At 48.2% G+C, this 26,058-nt stretch overlaps 1 protein-coding gene across 8 annotated transcripts in view; it reads right to left on the bottom strand.

Annotated features, from left to right (window-relative positions):
- Positions 1-26,058, bottom strand: part of LOC132682848 (uncharacterized) — a 127,349-nt gene that overhangs the window by 97,445 nt on the left and 3,846 nt on the right. For all 8 annotated transcript variants that reach the window (XR_013549969.2, XR_009611888.3, XR_009611886.3 and 5 more), the window contains exon 2: positions 25,479-25,535. The gene's annotated coding sequence lies outside the window, so the exon portion shown is untranslated. The remainder of the gene's footprint in view (positions 1-25,478; positions 25,536-26,058) is intronic.

Genomic DNA, 26,058 nt, shown 5'->3' with positions numbered 1-26,058 from the left:
GTGGCTGGGAAGGTGCCCTGGAAGTGCTTCTGAGACTCCGCCTCCAGGAATGTGGAACGCTGGGCCGGCCATACCAGCAGGTCCCACGGCTGCCGAAGCAGGCCTCGCGACAGATAGCGTCCATGCTTCCCCACCCCCAATGCCACCTGTTCTGCAGATGTGCAATGCGCTCGTGTCCAGGGTTCTAGACGCCAAGAACAAAAGGACACGTGGCCACAGCAGGCCTAGGCAGGGCAGCAGGGAGCTCAAGAGATGGAAGGGAAGGAAAGGATGCCTCCTGATCTCACTTCTTCCTCTGTGCCCATCTTCTCTGACTTAATAGAGGTAGAAAGAAGACAAATGGTGTTTTCCTTTGTTCTAATGTCTAATAGAGAAGGTGAGCCCTTCCCTGAATTTGCCCCTCCTCAGGTCCTGTCTTTATCCCCCAACAATCTCTATAGTTTTTTTTTCTTTTTTTTTTGGTAAGTTTATTTATTTTGAGAGAGAGAGTTCACGCGCAAGTTGGGGAGGGGCAGAGAGAGAGGGGGAGAGAGAGAGAATCCCAAACAGGCTTGGCACAGTCAGTGTGGAGCCCGATGTGGGGCTCGAACTCACAAACTGTGAGCTCATGACCTGAGCCAAAGTTGGACACTTAACTGACTGACGCCCAGACGCCCCTATAGTAGTTTTTACAGTGCTGACCAGGAGCTGGGTGTTCTCAGCACTTTACAGATGCTATGCCATTTAATCCTTAGAATAACCAGGGAGGTGGGCACTCTGGCAGCAGAAGAAGAAACAGGGTTGGAGAGGGGCAGTGGCACCTGTCCAGTTCCAATGGCTGGATGGAGTGGTGCAGAAGGTCCAACCACCACGCACTCAACCAGAGGTGGAATCCCAAGGATGGAAATAAGCCTACAAAGCGGGTATAAATGCTAGGGCCAGCTTTGTGGGGGGGCTCCTGCCCACGCCTTCACAGGTTAACACTGTCGTCAAGCAGGAAAATGAATTACTAACACTTGGTCATAGTCTCCTAGCACCCTTGGGAGCCCCTGCCACTTTGGGAGAATTCGCAGAGAGAAAAAAAACACAGGGACCGAGGGAGTCGGAAGGAGGGGCTGAAGGCTACTGGCAAAGGCCTGCATCAAGAGCCAGGAGACAGTGGTCAAAGGGGAGGCTGGGAAAGCCAGTCCTGGATGCAGACCGCCTGCACTCAGCCCTGCAGCTGACAGCATGTGATCTTGAGCCAGCTCCTCAATGCCACTGTACCTCAATATCCTCATCTGTTCGGGGCGGGGGGGGGGTGGGGTGGGGATGATACCTCCCAGGGCTACAGTGAAGATTAAATGTTTAGACTTACAACTGTATGTCCTTATTAACTATTAGCCGTTACCAAATCAACTGGGTAGTATAACAACGTACTGGGCAAGATTTTTTTTTATTTTTCCAAAGCAAAATCACCACACCTACCGCACCTTCATGAGCCTGAGTTTCCCCTAAGAAACAGGGATTTGCAGGCAGAGTTTAGCAGGAGTGGCGACAGGAAGGTGGGCTGGAGGGGGTCATCAAGGAAGCAGGGGCTGCCTCACAGGGGTTGGCTAGAGGCGGCCCTCCCACGGGTGCTCCCCTGCGGGAGGAGGTGCTACGAGGCTGATGGCCAACAGGGGGTGGTGGTGGAGGCAGAGACCTCTCAGGGCGGGGCATGCCCGGTTGCACCTGCAGGAAGCCGCCCCAAGCTGCTTGCAATGGGGCGCGCAGGCGCCACAAGCCGAGAGAGAGGGTTCCCAGCGGTGCACGAGGTGGCCAATATGTTCGCTCAACAAATCTGTGCTAAGCACCTGCTGTGTACCTACCGGGCAGTGAGGACAGAGCAGAGAACAAGACAGGCAAGGTGCTTGCTCCCTCCTCCAGTGTCATGAAGGAGAGGACAATTAAGAAGTAAAAATGGAAATTTCACATAGGGATAAAGCACTTGGGAGCAGCATACAATGAGCTAATGGGGTTGGGAGGAAGGCCTCCTTCAGACACAAGTACCAGGCACGGCCCGTCTGAGGAGGTGAAATCTGGAGTCGAGGCTTGAATTGCAAGAAGGAGCCAGACATAGAAGGCAGGGGGCGAATGCAAAGATCTCAGGGGAGTTCTGGGAGCAGCGGGGAAGCCAGCTCAGGAGGACCAGAGGGAGCTGCAGGAGAGCACGGAGAGGGGGCGCTGGCGGGGGCCAGGCCCGCAGGGACCTCGGAGGAGGCCAAGGGGAAGAGCCTGGGATTTATTCCGAGTGCACTGAGAAGCCAGCGGAACATTTTTAGGCAGGGGAATTACGTGATCTGGTTGCTGTGAGAAGTAGAGCAAGATTAGAAATGGGGAACGAGGAACTGCTGTTTTTGTAGGTCAGCAATGGCCGAACAGCGGCAGCTTCACGTGGCTCGTCCCGATTCCCGCCCTGCAGCCATCGAGAACAAGAGCCAGGCCTTAACAAGGCTGTGGTGCCCGCACCCACCGTGGCATCGTCCAGGAGGGCGCGGCTGGCCTAGGAGGGGCCTCCCGGGCGTCGGGTGGTGGAAGGACAGTCTCCCCACGTCACCGCGACCCACACGACGCACAGGAAATGACTTCTCAGTTAATGCTTCCCGTCCACCATCCCCCAGGGTGCTGGGGTACTCGTGCTCTGCCCACACAGGGCCGACGCCCCGCCAGCGCCCCCAACTGCACACACTTGCCCTGCCCCGAGACGGACGCGCGCGCGCAGCCAAAGAAGGGCCTCCGCCACCGCTTGGCCCCCCGGCTCGGATTCCTCCTCCTGCGTCTCGGTTCCTTGGGGGAGAGGAAATCCTTCCGGGGGGAGAGGGGGTCTGTGTCAGAGACGGCCACGATATTTGATCAGCACTGTCGGCCGCTGACAGTGACAAGTCCCCATCGGCACCTTGACGGGTTCCTGTCTGAAGGACCGTGTGCTTAAGCAACATGGTGACTGGTGAACTGCCAAGCCCACATTAGCACTCGGACCAGATTAATACACGTTTCCTATTTTTTGTTTTTTACCCGTCCCCATTTACTTGGGTGCACAGGACACTCAGTTCCGCCACGGCGTGAAGGTTAGGTTTTTAAAAATGGGAGAATACGGCACACAAATTTATCCTCGGGCTGCGTAACCGTATCTGGTATCCAGTATTCGCCTTGCATTTTTAGATGTTTCACGAGGCTACTATCGCCACTCTTAATTTCAAAAAACCATAAGCTGTCTAACGATTCAACAATACCTCGATGCTATCGGACGCTTTGATTTTCATGTTGTTAATCCCTGAAGCACAGGGGGAAAGTGCTTGTTTAACCCTCAGCCACCTGGAAACTGTTACAGAGAAATCCTCTGGGGCAAAGACAGCGAGACTTCATTGGAAATCAAACCCCACATGAATCATTATTGATTATCAGCCAGTGGAGCACGGTATTTGGGATACAGTTTGAGGAAAGGACAAGAGCTTTTTCTCTTTGAATCTATTACAAACTAGTACTGAGGGCCTTTGGGGCTGCTCAGTCCTTCCTAATTTATTCTTTCTAGGATATGTTGGGTTTGTTCACATTGGTCAATCATCTAAAGTAGAAAAATAGGCCACTGACCTGAAATAAAGAGCTTAAAATATGTAAATTACATAAAGGTGAAACCGCTAAGGTATTTTACTGTCTCCCTGGAATGGAGTTCTACAAAACTACACCAAAATCAAGTCTTTTTCAAGTACACAGAAGATGTAGTTTTTACGGGGGCAGAAGTCATCCCGATCCCCAAAAGACAACATGAAAGTAAGCCTAGAAATAGCTTTGACTAAAAGGTGGCCAGAAGTCAGGTCAGCGTGAGTGGGTTTTTTCATTCCGCCTAATTTCTCAGGGGAATTCACGACACCCTAGTGGGGTAACTGGAACATCCTAGTCCCCACGCATTGTAGACCTACACCCACAGCCACTGAAAGAATTCCATCCTACTCTGAGCTGCATTTAAAAATACAAAGAATACATTTTTGATCAGTAAATATCTCCACAAATAATCTCCAATACCTCCCAGTAATTTCATTCCCAACATCAGCCTTGATAAACAAGGGTGATCAATAGCATCCACAAAGTGGAAATGACTCCCCTTGCTTCTGGAATAAGCTACAACAGACCGTGAGACAGTATCATTGAGTCGCCTTGGCAGACCCGTTCCCTTCCGATTATCAAAATGAAGAAATACCTACATATACATACATCTATATATTTAGTGAATCCTTGAACCAATCAAATAGGATATTGGTCTCAAATGTTTCTGATACTGAAAAATATGCCAGTTGCTATTCTCAGAACAGAAGCCTAAACAATCAAAAAACCAACCGAACCCCCACCCCCTTTTAAATGATCAAGAGTTTCTGGTAGAGAAAAGGTTGCCTTCCAGGTTAAAAAAAAAAATTCACAAGCAGTGATCAGAAGGGTAACGGCCTGGAGTGGGGTTTGTCAAAAATCCCCTTACGGTCTTTTAAATGAATTTAAGGAGACGACGCAAACACATGTTCGCATGGGTTACTGTCTAAGAACGATGTGTCTGCATGTGTGTATCCTGTAGGAGCACAAGAGGATTCAGACCCTCGGTAAAAGGTTACACCCACCATGAGCCTCCCCAGGGATTTAGTGCCAACCCCACCTATGATAAACAAAAGGCCACGCAGAGACAGAGCCACTAAAGAGGGTGGGGCAAGTTTCACTGCTTCCTCAAAAATCCACATTTCCAGGCATAATATCTCGTTGCTCAGGGGGAATCGGCCCAGCTCACTTCACTTCTTCCCTTACGTCCTCTGTGCTAAGTCTCTGCTACCCCCAGGACCTTAGAAAGCTCCGTGTGCTGCTCACCACGCTAAACGTATCACTGGCGTGTTAGGTCGTTCCCCGCATCCCGGGTGTGGAACACAGTGCCGTGGCTCACAGACAGCGGTAACGTGCCTCCCGTAAAGCAGCACAAACGCACCCCACGTCTACACGCCAGATTCTTTCCCGTAAGCTTAACAGTCACATCCGAACGCATATCTGCTGTTACTCTTAAAAATTCTATCCTCACGCCGTCTTCAGAACACTAATTCTATTATTACTTTTCAGTAGACAATAAAATCTATTATTACTTTTCAGTAGACAATAAAAGGCATTTCAAAAATTTTCACAGTAAACACGTGAAATAAAAACGACATATTGTCTGGTAAGCGTCCTGTCTTACTTTTGCTTAACCATTCCAGTACGAGTAAGATACCACCGGGAAAGGCTTATTTCAGAACTGAAGCAAAAGAAAAGCTTTGGGGCCCCTTTCTGTGCCGGTTACTTATGAGTTATTGATCTGGGGGGGGGGGGGGTTCTCTCTCGTTCTTTCTCACAGAGGCAGGCGCTTCTGTATTCTCACCCCAGTGGCTGTCGTTTCTACCCGTGGATTAAACCATATACCTACATACACGTAGCATGTTCATCTATTTATATATAAGTTGGCAGCGCATTTTTAAAAAGTAAAAGAGGCATTTCAGATAGAATAGACAAGCGTGCAGAAAATATAAGCCCCAAACGAATGTTACTGTACTTTATTCATTCATTCTTACGTGGCTCCTTCACCCTCCAGTATGAGAAATGCACACTTTTTTCCTGAGTTTAAAATCAGAGAAATACTTTAAGTGGTGAAATTCCTATTGTTGTTAGATCAGCTCTTTCCATTAAAAAAATTTATTATGATTTAATCATTAACAATATAAACATCTTTTGTCAGAAGCATATTTTACATTGATTAGAACTGGCTGGGTTGAACAGGCTTTTAGAGTACTGAATCTAAAAATAGGTCTATCATGATCTGTAAAGACATTTTTGTTAAGTGTTCACTGGCCTAAAAATATCTTTTAAAAACAATTTAGCTAATTTGGCTGAGGGGTTCATATGGACATATCGACCCACAGGCTGTGATTTCCTGTTTGACAGAAAAACCTACCAAATTAGTAACACAATCCAGGTCAAGTTTATAAGCATAGCAGAGCGCCTGAAAAATGTAAGCGTGGCTGCGGATTTCTTTTTAACAATGGGATGTGTATGGATGGATGCGTAGAGGGGTGGGAGCACGGGAAGATGAGAAGCCAAGTTGAGAATAAAATAAGGATACAGAAAATACAGTGGCAGTGATGTCTCCCTTTCCGCTGCAGCATCCTTTGTAGCGAAAGGCGAAAGGCGACGTTCCCGTTCATGTGCCTTGGCAGGAACGTGCCACTGACAGTCTCACAGAAGTAGCCTCAATCCCAGAATTATCCCAAAACTGAAGAAACACAGCACCCTGTGCAATCTTTACGACACACCCAGAAGTAGTTACTTGTCAAGCGCTGGCCTCTACAAAACGACTGTGTGCCAGCATTTAACGCAGTGACTCCTGGGGGGGGGGGGGGGCACTCCTGACTAGCTTTCCACAAAACAATAAAGTCTGTGGTCACTAGGTAGAGGTGGGGGGTGGGGTGGGGGGGCCCGGGGGGCGGTGCCACGACCACCTTTGTCTCCCAACCCTGGCAGTGAACGTGCCTGGGAAGTGCAGCCGGCTCCATGAATCCAGGATTGCCTAATGACTAAAATAAAACGCACTTTACACATAAATCAATAAATCAGCCTGCAGTGGCAAGACGGGCAGCCGCTCACTAGACAGAATGAATATGCATAAGCGCCACCTCCTAGGAGAGCTTCTGCGCCTGGGCGCGATCGCAGACTCAGCCAGGGTGACCCGTGAGAAACGGCGCGCGATTCACCGCGCCAGAGGTCGGGGAGGGGGCGCTCGGCCCGCGGGAGCTCGGGCGACAGGGAGGACGCCCCCTCACCTGGAGGCAGGGGAGGCGCGGGCGGGCAGGGTCCGCGCGCGGCCAGGCGCGCAGGGGCGCCGCCGGCCGAGCCCGGGGGACCGCGCGGCCCGGCCCGCCCGGCGCTACTTACCCCGGCCGCGGCATTAACAGACGCTAATGGCTCCGTTAGGTCGAGGAGAAGCCTTTTGGCTTTTTGTCCTATGGAAATTCCAAGTTTAAAAAAAAATCCCGAAGCAGCAGTGGGCTCCCTGGTGCAGTGGATGCGAGTTCACACTCCGCCCCCAGCCGCCTCCACACTCCGCGCCAGCCCCCAACTTGCTGCAGCAGGGGCCAAAAATCAATCCGGAGCCGGGAATGAGCCGGCGCGCAGGCAGACAAAGGCTTCACCCGGGGCAGGGCCGGAGTCTGGCTTTGCTCTGAAAGCCGTAACCTGCAATGGCATTACAGGAAGGGGTCCTACACGTCGTTTTCCTCCAGAGGACTGCTTTCTGACACCTGACAGTCCTGAAGTCCTGACGATCCCCAATCCCCTTTGTGCACGACCAGGAAACACCTGACACACCCACCCTACTGGGGTCCAGTCCCAAGACCTTCCCCAGTCTTGCCACAGGACAAGCCCTCAAAAGCCCCTTGGATCGGGGGTGGGAGGAAGGAAGGGAGGGAAGGAAGGAAAGGAGGGATTACATTTCATCCATTCAGAGATGCCGTGGTTCATAGCAGTCAACTCCTGATATTTTGAATTCCAAGACAAACTGTTTTTACTAAATGGGCAGAAAATTAAAAAAAAAAAAATTTAAGTCTCGGGTCTGGAGACTTGGTGTGAATGCACCTTAGCAGAGGAAAAACCAAGTGCTGTTATAGTGCCCTTTGGCTGGCTTACTGAAACCTTCCACAGGCCAGGCCATCTTGATTGGTCACACACAAACACCCAGCAAGGCCTGCCACCTTGCCGACGGAAGCTACCCATATCACACAAATTCAGCTGGTTTTGTCTGGAAAGGTACGTAGTTCAACTCTATTAAGAATGCACTAATTTTGAAATCTGCAATACATCAATCTGTGGAGGTGGGCCCTGAGTGGGGGAATAGGTGACTTCCAACTCTCTTGATACTCAGGATATTCCGCATCTGGGGAGAGCCGGGAGCCCCTAAACTGACAACGTGTCTTCCACGCGCCTTCCAGTTCTTGGTCCAGAAACTGTTTACGGGAACTCTGCAGTTGACATAGCAGGCTATACATGCCTGTTGTGAATTTTCACTAGTTTAATTAAGCTACCTGTTTCTATTTCTTAGTACTCATAAAAGAAATAAAACCCCATTAGTACAATTACTATTTTTCAATAAATCAGATTGGCCTTCTTACCATGATTCTCAAAGAACAAGAATTAACAGTACAATAATTACAGATGTTGCAACAAGTCACAAGAGGGGAGGAAAATGGGAATTTCACTAGAACTTGAGAATCATTTTTTCCAGTTCCTAACTCTTGTTCTTCTCCATCCATGGGGCACCACACAGAAGGACAGGACAAAATGTGATAAAGTTTCACAATATTGGATTATTTGTTGAGAGACACACATGCTTTGCAACAGCCCATGTTTCTTTTGTTAAGTTGACCTTTAATGAGCAGCTGCAAAGTTCAACAACAAGCTATTAACCACTTCAGGGTCTGCTTTATGAGAAATGGGATCTGCCTGCACGACCCAGAGCCCTGCAAATTCCAGTAAACTAGGGGCAATACGGTTTTAAAAATAAATCAATATGCCGAAGTAATTGCACGCAGCATGCACGTCCTCGTAGGTAAGGATGTTGGGGAGAGGAAGGTGCTCTGAAAGTTACCTTCTTATGGGCAGATAAAGGGCTGCAGCTCTTTTCTTGGTTTCGCCAAAAGAATGAAAAATGTCATTAATTCTTTCAAGACAAATGCAAGCAACTGGCTTTGTTGCCTTTTCTCCCTCCCTCCCTCCCTCCCTCCCTCCTCTCTCTGTACAGCTTTAGAGAAAGGCTGCCCTAAGATTGTAGCAGTGATGGAATCACAGGGTCTGCCTACATTAGCAGAATTGCAGACAGCACTAGGGTGATGTCTTCGCTCTCCAGCTCTCTAATTATTTACCCAGATCAAGCCTGACTGCTGGAAAATCAGCTCTCCCCAGGAGGTAACCGAGCTGAAAGGTTCTTTTCACTAAGAAATGATGGGCTGGTGGCTGGCATCCAGCCTACAGGCCAGTGTGCCCTTGTGGGCAGTGTCACAAAATAAATACCCAGCCCCACACCATTTCCCTCACTCATCCCCAGGAAAGTACTGGTCAGTTTAAGAAAATTAGGTAAGAGGAGCATATTCGTGGTGCCGAAACTCACAAAGATTGAGCCCCTAGAAGACACTGTTCTAAAAATGAATTTTGTGAAATGAGGAGAGAGGGCATGCTGAGGTTGTTTAGTATTTTATGGCTGGAGCGTCCATTCAAAGTCCCTACATGCAGACAAAGCAGATTGCTGCATTGTTTCCACTTACGGGTGCTGTTCTCTCTTGCAGGTCTGAAAACAGAAAATGTTCAGGCAACATTTATGTTCTAATTTGCTCGGGCTCTTACAAAAACAGAAAGCCAACTAGCACTCTGTCAGCTCATGTGCTGCTCCAAAGCTTTGGGTCACTCCCTTGACTCCCCAGAATAAGAGGGAAAAAAAATCAATTTAAATCAATCAATATCATTTCTATTTGTCTATTTCCAAAAGCTTTGTTACAAGTAACACTTAATTTTAATGCTTTCCGCTTTCTTATTTGCTTTCCTAGGACTACAAAACTATTGTCACACACACCAAATTTTTAATTTATCAGGCCCACGATGGGACGAATCACCTTCAGATTCCTTTATGTTTCACCACTCACAGACGAACATGGCTGCCAGTGAGGCTCTGTCGTGAACATGAACGTGTGGGCCTGGCACACACATCCCCACTGCTCATTTACCTACACCCTTCCGAAGGCACAATGACAGGGCTCATCCAACAAACATACAATAGCTTTGGGGAGACAATGTATGTGTTTTGATTGGCATTTCAAATTTATACTGTGTTTATTCTAACATTAAAATCCATTTGTATTCTCCACATACACAGCCATCTCTTAATAGTACATTTGAGGATTCTTTTTCCTGCTTCCCGGTCAAGACTGGAATTCAAAATCTGCTGTGGTTGATTAGCTTGCTGATTTTCAAAAACTAATTTCTCTTTTCAAAAATCACTCTTTTTTGGGAAACTGACATTCCAATTTGAGCTTGAGAAGCGGTGGAAATTTATTCCTGCATCGAACACCTAACCAAACTATGGCTGATCCTTCAACAACGTGGCAGTTAGGGGCCCCGACCCCTGCATAGCCCAAAATACCCCTATAATGCTTAACTCCCCTGAAAATTAACTACTAGTAGCCCACTATTAACTGGAAATCTTATCAATAACATAAACAGTTGATTAACACATATTTTTGTATTTTATATGTATCATATACTGTTTTCCTACAATAATACCTTTTCTAATTTCTCCAGTATTCCTAAGCTAGGCAGTTCATCTGTGGGTTTTTTTCAAATTGTTGTAAATCTCCAAAAAAAAATGTTCCCATGTATTTATTGGAAAAAACAAAATCTGCGTCTAAGCCAACCCGTGCAGTTCAAGCCCATGCTGTTCAAGGGTCAATTATACTTCCTTTCAGTTAGGATCTGTAACACATTCATCAAATTTCTGTAATGAAAAATTTGCATCCATATTGCAGCATCTGTGTTTAAGAGAAGAGACCCAATGAATTCATTATTTAGAAAGGAACTAATCTGGGTAGGTTAAAAGCCTATCTCGAGCTTCTTCTTAGACATCATGGAAATACCTGAACTATTCCACAGAACTAAGTATTATAGAAGAATTAATAGAATTTTGAGGAGGGTATAAATTAATATATATAATATAAACTAGGGGAGACAACGAGGCCATCCCTTTCCAGTATAGAAAAAAATCACTGCCCAAATGTCCTGTGACGCCATTGAAAATAGGAGGAAAGAAACATGATCACACCTCACGTGAACAAACTGTTTTATAAGAAAAAAGGGTAATCTACGTTAAATTATTCTTCATTTAGAGAACACATACTGATTATAAACAATTTCCTCTCTGGCATTGAAAAAAAAATTTTAACTGGAATGTCAAGCAATTTCCCCCCAATTCTAAAGGAAATAACCTCACTGTTCTCAGAGACGTCACACAGACTACAGGTTACTGTGTTCAATTTAGAATTTTTTATCTTCTACAGAAAAATGTTTATTGTAGTGATTAGAGTTTTTCGGGTTTTGCTGTTTGTGTGTGTGTGTGTGTGTGTGTGTGTGTGTGTGTTTCAAAAACCTCTTAGGATGTTGAGGACTTTTGTACTGCTCACAGGATTTGCCACTGTGTAACCATGTTGCACTTTTTGTCCCAACTGCATCGGGCTCTACTCAGACCAAATCATTGCTTTGTTCACCTGATTACGAGACAAACTCCATTTTCCTTCCTGGGGCTTGTTAGCGGTCCCTGAGCCTGAGTTCCCATCTTTAGTTTTTACCCAACAGTGCCAGGTATGAAGCTATTGGAGCATTGGTCCATATCCCTAAAACAAACGGACGGAGGCACGACCGCCCCAGCCCAGAGAAGACCCGGCGGACTTGCCTGACGGCCAACGTATGCCGGGATCAAGAGCCAGGAGAGTTGACTGCGTGTCACCAGGGGCATCCGAGAAGAGTGTGGACCACTCGGGACAGCTCCTCTTACCACCAACGCTCTGTGCTTTCCTCCTGTCCAGGTTCCCTTGGGGTCCTTTCCTGGCCTTGGCACTAAGCGTGTTTGGCTGTGTGCAAGACTCCTGCTCTCGTGGAGGTGGTCCAATTGGACCACAAGCGCTTTGTGAATCACTCAGGAGGAATCACGAGACAGCAATTATAAAAACCAACACTACCCTATACTGTTACAGGGTCAGAGTGGCTCCATTAAAGTATCAGTGTTTGGAAGGAAAGTACGGTAGACCCAGATGTGGTTTGCATTTACATAAACTTGGCATTTGCAGCACTGCAACACGCAATGACAAACTTTATTTCGCAGAAGAAGGAAAGTGACAGGAATGAGGTGACATGGCAGGCTAATGCCCCAGTCCAGGATTGTGGCTACTGACTTCAAGGTATTCTCCCTCAGGAATCTGGATCTCTGAATGTTTAGGTAATACGGGGATGGGACTGTCCTGTGGTTCCTTTTGGAAAGCGCGGCTGGGTACTTTGTAGGGCCTCTTTTGACTCCCTAATGTCTTTGAAACCTAATCCCCACCACCCTCACCCTAAAGGCCCTTATCACTCACTCCCTGCTCCGGCTAGCACCGTCTACATGAGGGGTGCTGCGGTTTGAGACTGAATTTGAGACTCGCTTACGTAAGAGCAGGTTAAGGGGTCCCTGTGTGCTGCACTCTACTTCTCGGGATTCCATCTGGGTGGAGAGCCAGGAGCTCGCATCTGTCTGACCAACACCAGCACCTAGCAGTGGGGCCTGCTCAAGAGTAAGGGCTGAGACCCGAAGGTGTGCCTGGCGTCCTCCACCAGGGAAAAGGTCAGGGACCACCACCAAGTGTTGTTGTTCTCGGAGTTCTTCAGTCTTTCCCTTTGGCCTGTGACTCTCCCGTGATCACACAGTCCTTCCATCACGGCCTGGTTACCAAACCCTATTTTAGCCATTTGTTGTCATCTGTTAAATGCCCGTCTCAAAACCCTCGGCGGCTGATGTAGACACAGGCGGGGCCGTGCCCCTAGGGGGAGATTTGAGCCTGCTTTTCCACCCACCTCCACGGGTTTTCCTGACCCGGTCAGTGCTCCGTCTGGAGACTGGCAACACCTGACCTTATTGTCAGAGCTCAAGAGCTCCAGACGAGGTGAGTCCTTATGCCAGTTACAGACTGCTGAAACTAAGCAGCCCTTTCTTAGATCCAGACAGTTCCCAGATTCTTCGGGTAAAAACTGTCTACGTCCCTTAACAGACCATCATCATATCTGAACGTTCCTCACCGTGAGATCGCACGTTGGCTCTGACCTAGGGATAAAGTGCTTTGATTACATTAAGGCAGATGGGGTTTAAGCCCTTGCTTCTTGTGAGTAGCTTTGTTTAGCTCAGGCTTGGCTGACAGTCTAGGAGTGAAGGGGGAAGGATGGCATGTAGTTTCTCTGAGCCTCAATTTCCTTATCAGTTACCTGGGAAGTAGGTGACTAACCCCCCACAAAGTTTTGGTAGAGATGAGCTGAGATGATGTGTGAGAAAGACGGCACCAAAGATACTCAACAAATCTTCACTAATCCTCTCTAACTCACCCAGTATTTCATTCCCCAGGAGCTAGTTCATAGTCGCCACCTCTTTACTGGGGAGAGGAGAGCCGTCCTCCTATCCCCCCAGGAGCACATGCACTAGCTTGGGAATCACTGCCCAGCAATCAGAGGCAGAAATGGCAGGCGGGCAGGGTGCAGGGGCTTCCTTCTCCACCTGCCTGCACCAGCCCAGTGACCTCATAAAGGTCCTGCCAGCTTCTTAGCAAGTGGGTTCCTGGACATTTCTGTCTTTAGATGTTCTCAGACTTCTCTCTTTGCCTGCCCCCAAGCAGTGAGTGTGAGGCCATGCTGGGGTACAGAAATGAGCAATCCAGACAGAGTCCTGCCCCTGTAGCCCTTACCAGCTAATGGGGGCCAAAGGAACAAAGCAGACCACCCCAAGTAAGAAGTGAAAGTGCAGAGTGTTAAGAAGAAATAGAGAGGAAGCTACAGCCCATGGCAGGGAGAGGGGAGTTGGAAGCATAATGGCACCAGATTCGTGTCTCTAAGGACCACTCCGGATGCTGTAAGGCCAGGGACAGGGAGCAGAGGCTGGAGGCAGGTAGACCAGATGCAGGTGGGTCAAATGGAGGCCAGGGTGGAGGCCCAAAGAGGTAGGCGGTGGTGACCTACCTTTGCTTTAGCCCTGACCGACCTTAGCCTTTGCTTGGGTGGTGACTCTGGAGGTGGGGTAGATGTGGGCACGAGGGAAATGGAGGCACCATGAATGACAACACAGTTGGGGCTTGAGCAGGACTGGGGCCAATCTTTGGCCTAATCCCAATCACCAAGAAGCAACAGCACATGGAGAGAAAGCAGGCGGAAGACCGCTCAGATCCTGCCTGGAACTCGGCACGGTCTAAATAAATTAAATAAGCAGTAAGTCACATAATCTCCCTGAATCCTGTAATGTGGCTGGCAAGGCCTCTTCTGATCTTAGCGGATGCCTCACTAGAGCTTCAGCCATTTCTGCCCGTATGAAACAGGAATTATTACTGGTGTTTGTTGGATGGCAACGTCCCCAGCTATCATTCTGCACAGTCCTTTGCAGAAATGAGTCATTCTGTTACTAACACTAAGCACCTCCTGTATGCAAGGCACTTTCTCCAGGTGCCACACACACATACTCATTGGTCCCAACAACCACTCTTTGAGGTAGTACCATTAGTTTACATATTTGGAGGCTGATGCACAGGGAGGGTAAGTAACTTGCTCAAAGGCACACAGCAACAAGCAAGTCGAATAGCCAAGATGTGAACCCAGGCCATGTGAATCCAAGCCTGTGTGTGCTCTGTCACTTTTATGAACAGGTTCAGGTGCCCGGCCCTGTGTTGAGGGTTTTCATCCAGCCTCCTTTTCCCTCCGCCCCTGAAGCATCTGCCTTGATTTTGCTTCCTGCTAACATGGATCTCCTGGGGAATCAGGGATGACAGGTTCTGTGTACCACTGAGCACGAACCCATTCCCAAAACTCATAGCATTTCTCCAGCAAAGGTTTAGGTTGCCCTGAGACAGAACATTTGATTTGTATCTGGGATAAATATACATACATACATACACGGAGTGGACACTCCAGTGAAGCCAATATCCAGAATTGATAGCATATGGCTACACACTTTGCAGAGACAGAAATCTAATATTCAAACAAACAAAAATAGTTCTGAAGGTCTTTGGAACGCTTCGACAAATGATCTGCAGAGGCACACATAAGTCACCGTGAAGAAAACTTTTTCTTCTAATAGAATAAAACTCTAAGAAAAAAAAGGTTGAAGAAATGACTCACTGATATGTATGGAGGCGAGGGAAAGCGGGCCCTGGGGAGCCACATGGATGGATTACAGAGGCCTCGAGGCTCAGCTGCGAAGAGGAGGCTGGGAAATGAGGTCCCTGGAGCATGTCTGGGCTTCTGATTTGTTCCTTCTTTTTCGTCTTGCCGAGCTCACGACTCAAACACCTGGGGTAGGTGGTGAGCCGGTCTAGGAGCCTGGCCTGAGGAAACTCCGTGTCCAGGCCCCAGAGAACACGGCTGGCCTCCACCTTTTCCAGCTGCGTGACCCTGAGCCACTGGCTTGCCCTCTCGAAGCCAATTTCTTCATTTGCAAAATGGTCATCGGAACCTACTACACAGGTCGTTGTGAAAATGAAATAAAAATCTCCACATCAAGTGCTGAGGAACCGCTCCAAAGTTACAGTTATCAATGGAAGTAATACTAAATCATGGGGCTGAGGAGGCAAACAACTTCCTTGAGGCCCTAGGGGGTATTGCTCAGGGCCCAGGGGGCCAATTCAGGCCTAGCCCGGAGGGATGGAGAGCACATACCTGGGTATTTCTCATTCAAATGATGCCCTCAGAGCTTGAGCCCTCGCAGTGTATGATCCTGACCATCCCCGGCCCCTCAGGGCAGAGCACCTGCTGGGAGGCAGCCAGACTGGGGTGGGGGTGGGCGGAGGGGGGTTGGTGACCAGGGAAGTCTTCCCAGGCACTGCGGATCCCGCACACTGGAGGTATCTCCACCTCCGTCTCTGTCAAGACAACTCCTTCAGGCCAACCTATCTGTGAGAGAAGGTCAGAAGGAGTCTGTGGATGTCCTCACTAGTGGACAGAGCATTCCTGCTGACAAGCAGGGTGGGAAATACCGTCGTCCTTCCCACGAGGTTAGTTTCCAATACCGTGACCTTCAATCAGTGGCGAGCCCAAGCTTCTCTCAATCCACGGGAGCCCCAGAGAACAGCTCCCGCTGCACACGCGAGCCGCCTGCCTGTCACTCCGCAGAGGGCTCTCGGCTGGGCCAGGCCCGCCTTGGGCCTGCTTCCGTGAGGCGGCTTCTGCCCAGCCCGCCGACTCCCGCCAGCGAGACCCTGCCCCTGCGTCAGCACGTACACTGTCACCCGCTCACAAATCCGATCAAATCTCCGCCGTTGGCCTGGCCACGGCGCTGCCTGGGGACAGTGGGCCCTCTCGGTGCGCTTTAAATCGAATGACCCAACAATTTTCTTCGAGCAATGCTGTTTGACCACTCTCAAGTACGGTAACTCCTATAAATAAAGATATAAATGGTGCTAATCTGGAGACTTGGGCCATCCTGCACACAAAAGGACTTCTCTGTGTAGGCTTGTTGCGGATTGTCCTTTGTCAGTGGCTTAACTGTGAGCCAGAGACGGACAGCAGGGTGGAGAAGGTGCTGGCCTTGCTGGTGGGAGGCGCTCACGGTGGGGGGGGGGGGGGGCTCCCAGAGCCGTCCAGTCCACTCGTTTCAGACCGCAGAGCCCACGGGGTGGCCAAGGGACGGGGCCTGGGAAGGTGGCACGCCGCAGTCCAGAGCCCGGCGAGCTCCCGGCACTGAGTGGGGCTGTGGCAGGGGGGAGACCCGAGGAGGGCAAGGGAGACTGACCATGCTTCTTCCCGGAGGTTGCCAAAGGGCCTCCTGGCTGAGATTCAAGTTTGGACGGTTACAGCCGTCTTCAGGGCCACAATCCACGGGGACTTTGCAGCCCTCTCCCTCTGGGATCAGTTCTCCTTGCCCACATAAGGCTGTGGGTATGTCAGCCACTACCTACGGCAGGGCAGGCGGAGGGAGCGCCCACATCAGCACTACCACCGACTCCAGGAAGCGCGGCAAAGGCTCTTCCCCCGCACCAGGCAGCTCGCACCAGGCAGCTCGGCTAGGCCAGGAGACAATGACACGGCTGAGGGGGACCTTGCCCCATCCCAGCCAGCCCAGCCTCAGTGAGGCAGCACCAAGATGGGCAAATTCAAAGACAGAGGTGGAATGAGGACAGCGGAGGGTCGCCCTGGCGGGGATTTCCTGCCTCCCAAAGACGGAACCCAGAAGGTGAGCAGGCAAGGCAGGCACTCACCTCTGCCTCTCCCACCTGCTCCCCTACCCCACACCAGCACAGCCCACACCCCTGCATTTCCATCCCACACCCTGCCCCCTCACACTCACATCTTCTCCCTCCTCCCCCTCAGAAGACTGGAAACTTCTCCAACTTCCCCGGGTGGGTGAGGCCTCTCCGTACCCTGGATCAGCTCCCTCCCACAGCTTGCCCTCCCCTGTGGGGAATGGGGGGCAGAGCATACACCATACACTTGTCCGGAGGAGGGAGGAGGGGCCCGGCTGCCCCCACATTCTCTGAGGGACCTCCAGGACAGGAGGACTAAAGGGGCAGCCCCAGAAGGGGCCTTCCTGGGCATGGCCAGGAGTTGCACAAAACAGAGGCGCTGTGCCCACTGGACCACACTTCACAACTTGTCCCGGCAGGTCGGCTAAGCTGCAGACTGGGGGACGGCACGCAAAGGGCAAGAGCAAGAGGGTTACTGCCATTCTCCCCAGTACAAATACTTGCCAGCCAAGTTTCAAAATTCTTGTTCCTCCAAAGGAAGGGGTGGAGGAATTTCCAAAAGTGCCACCAAAGCGCTGGGCAGCTGCTCTGAGAAGGCAGGTATGGGTGAGCAGCTTGACGGGAGGGAGGGAAGGAGGAGGTAACAGCAAGAAGGAACAGAGTTCACCGGGGGGAAAACAGTGCATGCGTGTGAACACGTGTGCATGGGCTTGCGAGCGCGTGGGCGTGTTTGTGTGCGTGTGCGCGCATGTGCCTGCGCGTGCTTTCGAGCATGTGTGTGCGTGTGCGTGTGTGCGGGGCAGATGCAGTGACAGGAGCAGAAGCTGCAGGCTGGCAGGCCCAAGATGAACGCCCAGCACATCCACTCAGGGGAAAAAGCAAAAGCCTGGGTCACTGCCAAGAGCATCCAGTCAAGGGCACCAGAAGGTGATGCCACAGGCACCTCGGTAGGGCTGTGTGATGCAGACAGAGCCTTTGCAAGGCCCTGTCCTGGGAGCCGAGGGGCAGGGCGGAGAGCCTGCAGGAGGGAGCTGGGGGTGGCAGGGGGCCCTAGAGGCACTCAGCTAGGAGCAGGGGGCAGATGAGGAAAGAGCCGAGGACCAGAGGTGTAGGAGAAAACGGGGGGGGGGGGGGGGGGGGGGGGGGCCTTGGGAACAAGGGGTGTGGCCACAGGCATCGAGGGAAGCTTGCGGGCACTCCTCGAAGCAGGCATTGAGGGAGATTATTAGGACAAACGCAGAAGAGTGGGCAAGTACAGGGGCTGCGGGGCGGGGAGCCCCGCGTGCAGCTTGTGGGGGGGGGCAGGGTCCCTGAAAGCAAGGTGGGACAGATGGGACCGGTCCTGTCCTCACAAGGAGCCCCTCTGCAAGCCCACAAGGATGACTAGAGAGAAGAGCAGAGCCAATTCAAGGAGCCAGAGACCAACAGGGCATTTCCAGTCAGCCTAGACGAGAATCAGTGTAGGCCTGAATGAGGTCAGCATCAGAACGGCCAGACACAGGGCACTGCAGGGGACCGTGGCAGGAGTGGAGACGGCAGGGCTTCGGAACCACGCTGCACCATGGGAGGAGGGGCTGCGGAGGTTCCTGGGGTGCAATTCCACATTCCTGGGGGGCGGGTGGGAAGGGCCCAGGCTCACCTATACCTATGCCCAAGGACACACCCAGTAGAAGCTGGAAAACCACGTCTGGGTGGTCACTGCTGAGACACAGTCCTACGGCTCATCTGCTCGGTGGGCACCACAGAAGTAAGGAGCCTGTCATGGAGGCAGGACACGGGCCTAGGAGGGCCTGATTCACCACAGGTCCCCAACAAGTGAACGCAAGCTAAGGCGGGGGTGGGCATCCCAGACATAACTCTTCCCGATACAGCCAGATGCAAGTGGTGGCAGAGCCCCTGGGGGGACCTAAAAACTTGTTGGCGTCCAGGCCCCACCCCCCAGAGATTCCAATTCAGTCTGGGGCACGACCCGGCATCAGCAGGTTTTGAGAACCCGCTAACCATGAAGACAGAGTGAAGAGAATTGAAAGCAATGTTCTAATTCTATGTTTTTGTGAAGAATCTCCTAGGTGATTGTGAAGTAATCACAATCTAATTTGGGGGATCTGGGGTCAAGCGGGAGATGGTGAGGTATAGGCCGTGAGCTTCCTGAGGACAGTGCTGCCTTACCCACCTGTGCCCACCGGGCTGTGTGTCCTTCCCCATGCAGATCAAAGCCTCCTATGCGTACTGGGCTGCATGGGGTCACCCTGGGCAGGCACAAAGGGGACAGTCACAGCTGCAAAGCATCCTTTACTCCCTTTCTTCCCCACACGTCTATCTGCAAAGTCTTAGGATGGCAGGAGCCAAAGACCCCAACGTCCGCCAGGAAGAAGTCCACCGGCCCAGTGATTCTTATGTCCTGGAACAGGCTCTGAGACCGTCACAGTCAATTCCGTCTGAAGACCCTCTACACCTATGGAAGAGGCAGTAGCTGCTCTTAGCAAGAGGCCTGTGTCTGTGGGACGAATGCGTTGTCACAACTTCTCAATTGGTCTTGGCTTGACTGAAGGGTCTGTGCTTCCTTGTTAAGCACATTTCAGGTAAATTCTTTCAGACACAAGGGTGCACGTGTAAATCAGTTGGTGAAGCCCTAACCATGTGCAACAGGGTGTGGTGACCACAAAGAAGCGGTAGAAGGACCTTCTGGAAGGGCAAATCCAGCCCTTTGTCCCCAAACCCGTTCTTCCGAGGCCAGCATTCTCTGAGGGCACCTCGGATGGACGTGCAGAGCCAAACAAATGAGCCAGGACCCCGAGAGGCTCTGGGGTAACAGAGACCGCCCAGTCGGGGACTGGGTCTCAGAGCAACAACAATAGTCAAGCTCACGTAAGCAAAGAACAGAACTGTGGTCGCCAGGGGCTGGAGGAGGGGGGAGGGAGAGTTGCTAATCAACGGGTATGAAATTTCAGTTATGCAAGATGAAGACATTCGAGAGACGTGCTGCACAACGTTGCGCCTATAGATGACGATACCGTGCTGCACACTTAAAAGTCTGTTTTTAGGAGGCCTCATTCTAAGTGTTCCTACCACAGTAAAATAAGAAAACAACCAAAGAAGGGTGGTGACACGACCATGCACCGTGTCCTGACTGAAAGCATGCAGTTCTATTTAAAAACGTAAGAACCAGAAGGCAAGAGAAGCACCTGATCTGCAAGGTGGCTGTGCAGGGGCCACCACGTCGAGCGAACACCGCGGTCGGTGCCCACCCGCCTCCAGCTTCCGCAGCCCGCACTGCCCTCAGCTCACGTCGTCCACGAAGGAGACTTCGTGGCAAACGGGCCTCCTCCCCCCGGTGCTCTGAGGCAATGCCGTCCACCATGTCGTCACTGGCTGCCTGTGGCTTTTTAAACTTTAATCGCAATTAAAATTAAATACGACTTCGGGAATGGAGTTCTTCGGTCACGCTAGCCACATCTCGAGGGCACGGAGGCTCATGTGGCTCGTGGCTCCATACTGAACGCTGCAGATGCGGAGCATTTCCGTCACCACAGAAAGTTCCGCTGGACAACGCTGCTCAAGAAATAGGCTCTGTGAGGAGCCCAGTCAGCCTCATGTTTAGATCCAGAAAAATTAAGAATGTTTAGTCATCGTGGCCACCGCCAGCAGCATCCCTGCACTGTAACACAAGGAAAAAAAAAAAAAAAAGAAGGAAACCTGGAATTGGGCCAGTTTTCCTACATTTACTAACATCTCCAAAGAAACAGAAGTTGTCATCTCTATAAATGTTCACCTTGTGCTGTTTTGCTTTTTATTTTACTGTCAATTTAAATCCTTGCCTAGCGAGTATGTGTCTGCCTGCTTTTCACCAGAATCCCAGATCCACAAACACCTGGCTAAGTCACATCTCCTAAAGCATGTTCATGAAGGCTCTGACTTAGGATTTTATCTAGGCTGAAAACTCATGCTCCCCCAAATTATTTCCAGAGATTAAAGGAGAGTGGAAGAGCCTAACAATGTGGGTCTATAGGTTTCCTATTTTAAAGTCTTGTCTTGAATGCTTCTCTTTTATTTTAACAAGAAGGGAGAAAAACGGTTTTGAAGAACTCATGGGAAAACAGAGATATTTGCAGGGGGTCTGCAAAAGAGCACAGCAACAAAATGAAGATGCTGAAGAGGGTCTGGCTACCCCGCAGGAGAATAACATTGGCTAGGACACTGTGGTTTCAAATTCTCGATTTAGGGACAGAATTCATAGACTGGGTCCTCCGTCTGCTTGCGTGAGACAAAATCAAGTCCATCAGACAATGGGTTTGGCATTGTCGGTGTGACCAAAGCGTGGTCATAAGGGGGCCAAGGCCACAGCAAGATGAAGAGATTTAAGCTGTAAGTAGGACTAACTGGTTTCACTTGATTTATTTTTTAGACTGAGACTGTAAGCCCCCATCCCCAACACACACACACACACACCCCCCAAAACAAAACAACCCAAAACTCCTACCACGCCTCACTTTTTCACCAAATTCCTACACAGCCAGGGTGGGTCTGCCTATCAATAAGAAAATAAACGTTTACACAGCATGTATCTCAAACAAAAACTATGCTGAGGAAACAGTAAAGCCTATTTAATGTTACAGGACATTTGGTTATGTCTACTTCTCAGTACTAGGTTTTGAATTAAACTGGAATGTGGCATATGAACTTAACTGTTAATAAATATAACAATATGCTTACAGGAAGTGTATTATATATACTCCTACAACGTACCTATATTATTTATATATCAGTAAGTGTACAAAAGTCATTGGCTGACTATGACCCCAAGCTAATCCCCACTTACGTGGGGAATATGCATTCTGAAGAGGCACATGGGGGGTTAATAAAGGTTTCCTCTGTGTCGCAGTGTTTCCTAGTGAAAGTAACTTATATAAGCTTGGAAGTTACATACCCTAAGCAAATTGCCTGTGGATTTTCCATTAGCGTGAGCAAATAAACTTTTGATTAAATGTAAACCTAGATCTATTAAAAGTAGTATATAGCAAACGACTTCATTGATAATTGAATTAGTATATCGTAATTTTTCTTTATTTTATCTGAATGTGTTTTTTATTAAAGTAAAAAAAAAATGCCAATTTTCAAAAAGGAGATTACCCTTAATCCATCACATCAACCTCATTATTCCTTACATCATTGTTGGAAGAAAAAGTAGTCCCACTGCTATTCTTTAAAGGAATGTTAACATTATGCTGCATCTAATAGAAAAGAGCTTGGACTCTGGTGTCTGAAAATGCAGCAGTTACAAGAAAAAAATACAGGAGTTTCAGTCACTTCCAAATCTCCATTTAGCAGATATGAAAATCAAACCTCAGAAATCATAGTACATTTCTGAGAACCAGCTGCAAATGCAACTCTGCTTTTGAAATTTATAGTGAATAAAGATTCTTTTAAAACAAGTCAAAAGCTTTAGCAAAGAACCAGGTGAGTATCCTGAAGTTATTTTCAGTTCTACTGAAGAGATCTATATGCGCTTAAATTTGTTCGGTCCTTAAATATTCTCACAGTAGGATGTTAAGGACTGGGAAGAAAGCAGTCTATTAAAACTGGGTATTTATATTACCAAGCTGGGTGTTATATTACAAACACATAATCTTTCACATCTTTAAATCAGAAAATAGTTCATATAACTTCTACCTAATTCCTAATAATTTTTATCCCCTCATTTAATTAAAATAAATTAGTAAAACAATCCAAAACTTAAGACAACAGCAAGGCCTGTAAATGCAGTTTTCAGACTCAAATTTCTCCGGGAAACGTTTTCTTTCCAATTTTCTTTTCCCCGGATGTAATTTGGTGACATCCAATAAGTCCCAGTTTTGACATTTGCAGACATACATTTCTCTGTAGGTTAAAAGTAATGAAGTTTATGCAAATAGCTAATTCCCAAGTTTAAAGTTCTCATATAACCTCACTTTTGCTAAAATCTCAACAGCATAATTCCCCAAGCTTAAACTATCAAATTTGATTGCCTCTCTTTGTGCAAAAAAGCACATATGACAAATGGTTTCTAATTGTTACAAAACTATATACATACATAAGGGAATATATAGATAAAGGATTCTACTTATAAAAGATATTACCAAAATACGTAGCTCTCACGTAATCATTTACTGTTAAGCCTCTGCAACTTGCTACGTCTCAGATAATCCCATTTTCTCGGCAAAATCTACATTCTCTCTTCTTGCAAATCAGAAATCTTAAACAATAAATCAAAAGCAATTTAATGAAGTAGATGAGACTAGGCAAAAGTTCTTGGAACCCTGCAGAACGAGAGTAGACACGATCGAGGCCTGATGTCACGTCTGTTATACCGTGATATACCCGCTCTTGGTGATAAGTCGACTTTTCTGGTTATCAGATACGACCTGAGATTTAAAGAGTGAAAATTCTGCCACAGTACACTTCCAAAATTCTTGAATACTGCCCAGGAACTGGAAGAGACATTTGTCTAGAGTATGATTTGATTTTTGCCATAAAAAAGCCAATTAAAACCTGATTAGCAAAGAGCCCATTGATTTCATTCACTTATAAGAGACAAAGAATTCCTAATGGAAGCTGGGTTGCACCCCACCCAGAGGGCTGAGAGAGTATAATGTATCCCACACTGTCCTGGGATAAAGAAGGATTACACTAATACTCCATGCTTCCTCTGGCCAGACTCTACACAGACAACCAGCAGTCAAGGAGTCAGCTCTGCGTCAACTACAGACAGTAACCCAAAATATCACTTCCCCAGACATACCTACCATCATAATCACTGCTCTGTCGGGAAAACAGAGTTTAAGGAATTGCACATAAAACTTAATAAAACTGAGATATCTTTACTTATCATTTACTGGCAAATTTTAAAAGAAAAAAAAAGATGTAGCTTTCTTAACGCATGGGTACTTCACTGCTCAGTTGTTCTTAAAAATAATTTATGTAAAGCAGGCTTTTCTCTAAATATACTGTGCTCTCCCATATACACATTGAAAATGATATTTGCATACAGTGAGTATATGCACTGATACACACATGGTAAAAACTTAAAAAATATGGACTGCATAAATCAGTAGCTGATTTTAAATATACATCAACTTAAACAGATTTGTTTGCAATTTCTGAATTCCTCAGGTAGAAAAGATCTTTCTTGCTGGCTGTGGTTCTAGATGTTTATACTCTATAGAATGTGCAAAAATGCTTCCCCATACAAACAAAGAAAGAAAGGTTTCGAGATCTTGGTATTCTAGCCTTGCATTTGCTATTAAATATCTATCCGATGAATGTGAGGGAGAGCAGCGCAATCAGTCTGTCATGCTACAGTAAACACGATATTTTGTGCGCTGCCCAAGACATTTTTTCTCATGAATATAAGTTGGCTGCCATTTATTATGAGATTTTTTCCCCGATTGACACCCCATTATGCATATTCAGTCAAGCTCAAACAAGATTTCAAGTGATCAATATACTGTTTGTGCTGAAAGTCTATTAGCAGCTCTAGCAATAAACTCTGCAGTGAAACAAAAATGGAGAGAGATTTAGTGAACTGAATTACATGGAAATCCATGTTCTGGGCAAGCGGGCAGAGATAGGAAGGCAGAAAAGCAAGGGGAAGCGAAGGTAGGGCAGACGTTTCTCTTAATAAACATCAGCTTTCTAGAGTCTGACCACCGATGAAATGCATCAAATGCCTGAGAATTTTTCAAAAAATACCTTAAATTACATGTTGAGGTCTCTAAAGAGGCAGGGAGGGGTCTCAACTAGCACTGAATCCCTTTCCAAGAACACATAGCTCACTCTGTAAAGAGCTGGAAGGTACCTGGAAGAACCTGATATCCACAAAGTGGAGAGGGTGGACTGATCGGGGAAATCTGCAAAATCCTGCACAACCCAGCGTCTTGGTGTGAAACAACAATGGCTTCCTACAGATTTCGACACTTCCTGCTTTATGAATGAAGTATACCAGATCACTATAGTATGACCATACCAGCTGAGCTAAAGACACATCTTGGTTAATGTACATGGTAGGAAAGGGAGCTTCATAGCAGCCACAGGATTTCATCTGGCAAAAAGAACTCTGGTCCTGAGGCTAGATGTGCCTCCATACTGGAATCTGTCTGCTTGAGCCAGGAGAAGATTAGAATAGGCAGGACCATCCAGAAAGATGTGGCATCTGGGGGAGTGTCAATCCAGCATCACCCAGACACCAAAGGTTCATATTCTATTACCAGAAAAATGGTGAGGTAAGCAGAGTAGAGAAGAATGCCACTCCATGGCTGTGATGGTGGCTGTATGTTACCTTGCTGCGCTGTGTGGTCTAAGTTAAGCATCCCTCCCCCAACCCAAGGGGGTGATATCTTACTTATGAGGCTGGAGTCTTGGGTCGAAGGAACAGAGAGACAAACTGTTCTGCATGGAGGTCCAGAATTATCGACATTTCATTATTTGGCTTGTTGAACTTACGTTTTGAACCACCCTCAGGCAGAAGAGCAGTCTCCATTCACCGTATCAAGGGAAGACCTGGGAAGATGAAAATATTTAGATCAATAGCAGTCTGGATAGTTTCCAAATTCCATAAGCAGCAAAGAAGATGTACAGGAATTTGACCAAAGGAGATGCATCCTGGACTACATCAGGACAAAGGCTATTTCTCGTGCTATTTTTAATTCTAAAACCTAGAGTATGAGTAACCTAAAAGAAGACACATTGTAAAAAATATACTTTACTTACAATATGAACTATTTTATTTGTTCACTGCCTCTTCTTGAGGGTCCTAAGTACGAAGATACCCAAGCAGAGAAGAATCAGAACCCAACATCCACCAGAAAATAAATCAAGAAAACCTTCCCCACCACTCCAAGTCTACTCAAAATAAACAAACTGAATAATCCTAAATAGCAGTTCTAATCTGTGTCGGATGCATGCATGTGTGGCAAAATGTGCACACCAGAGTGTATTCTTTAATTTTGAGGAGACGTATGTACAAGTATGTAATGTCACATGATTTTAAAGCAGCAGTTTCCAAATGGTTTTTTAAAGGCGG

This window comes from Panthera onca, chromosome C2 (genome assembly GCF_046562875.1).
Source record: "Panthera onca isolate mPanOnc1 chromosome C2, mPanOnc1 haplotype 2, whole genome shotgun sequence".
NCBI classification, from domain to species: Eukaryota; Metazoa; Chordata; class Mammalia; order Carnivora; family Felidae; genus Panthera; species Panthera onca.
This window is presented reverse-complemented; position numbering and strand designations above follow the sequence as displayed.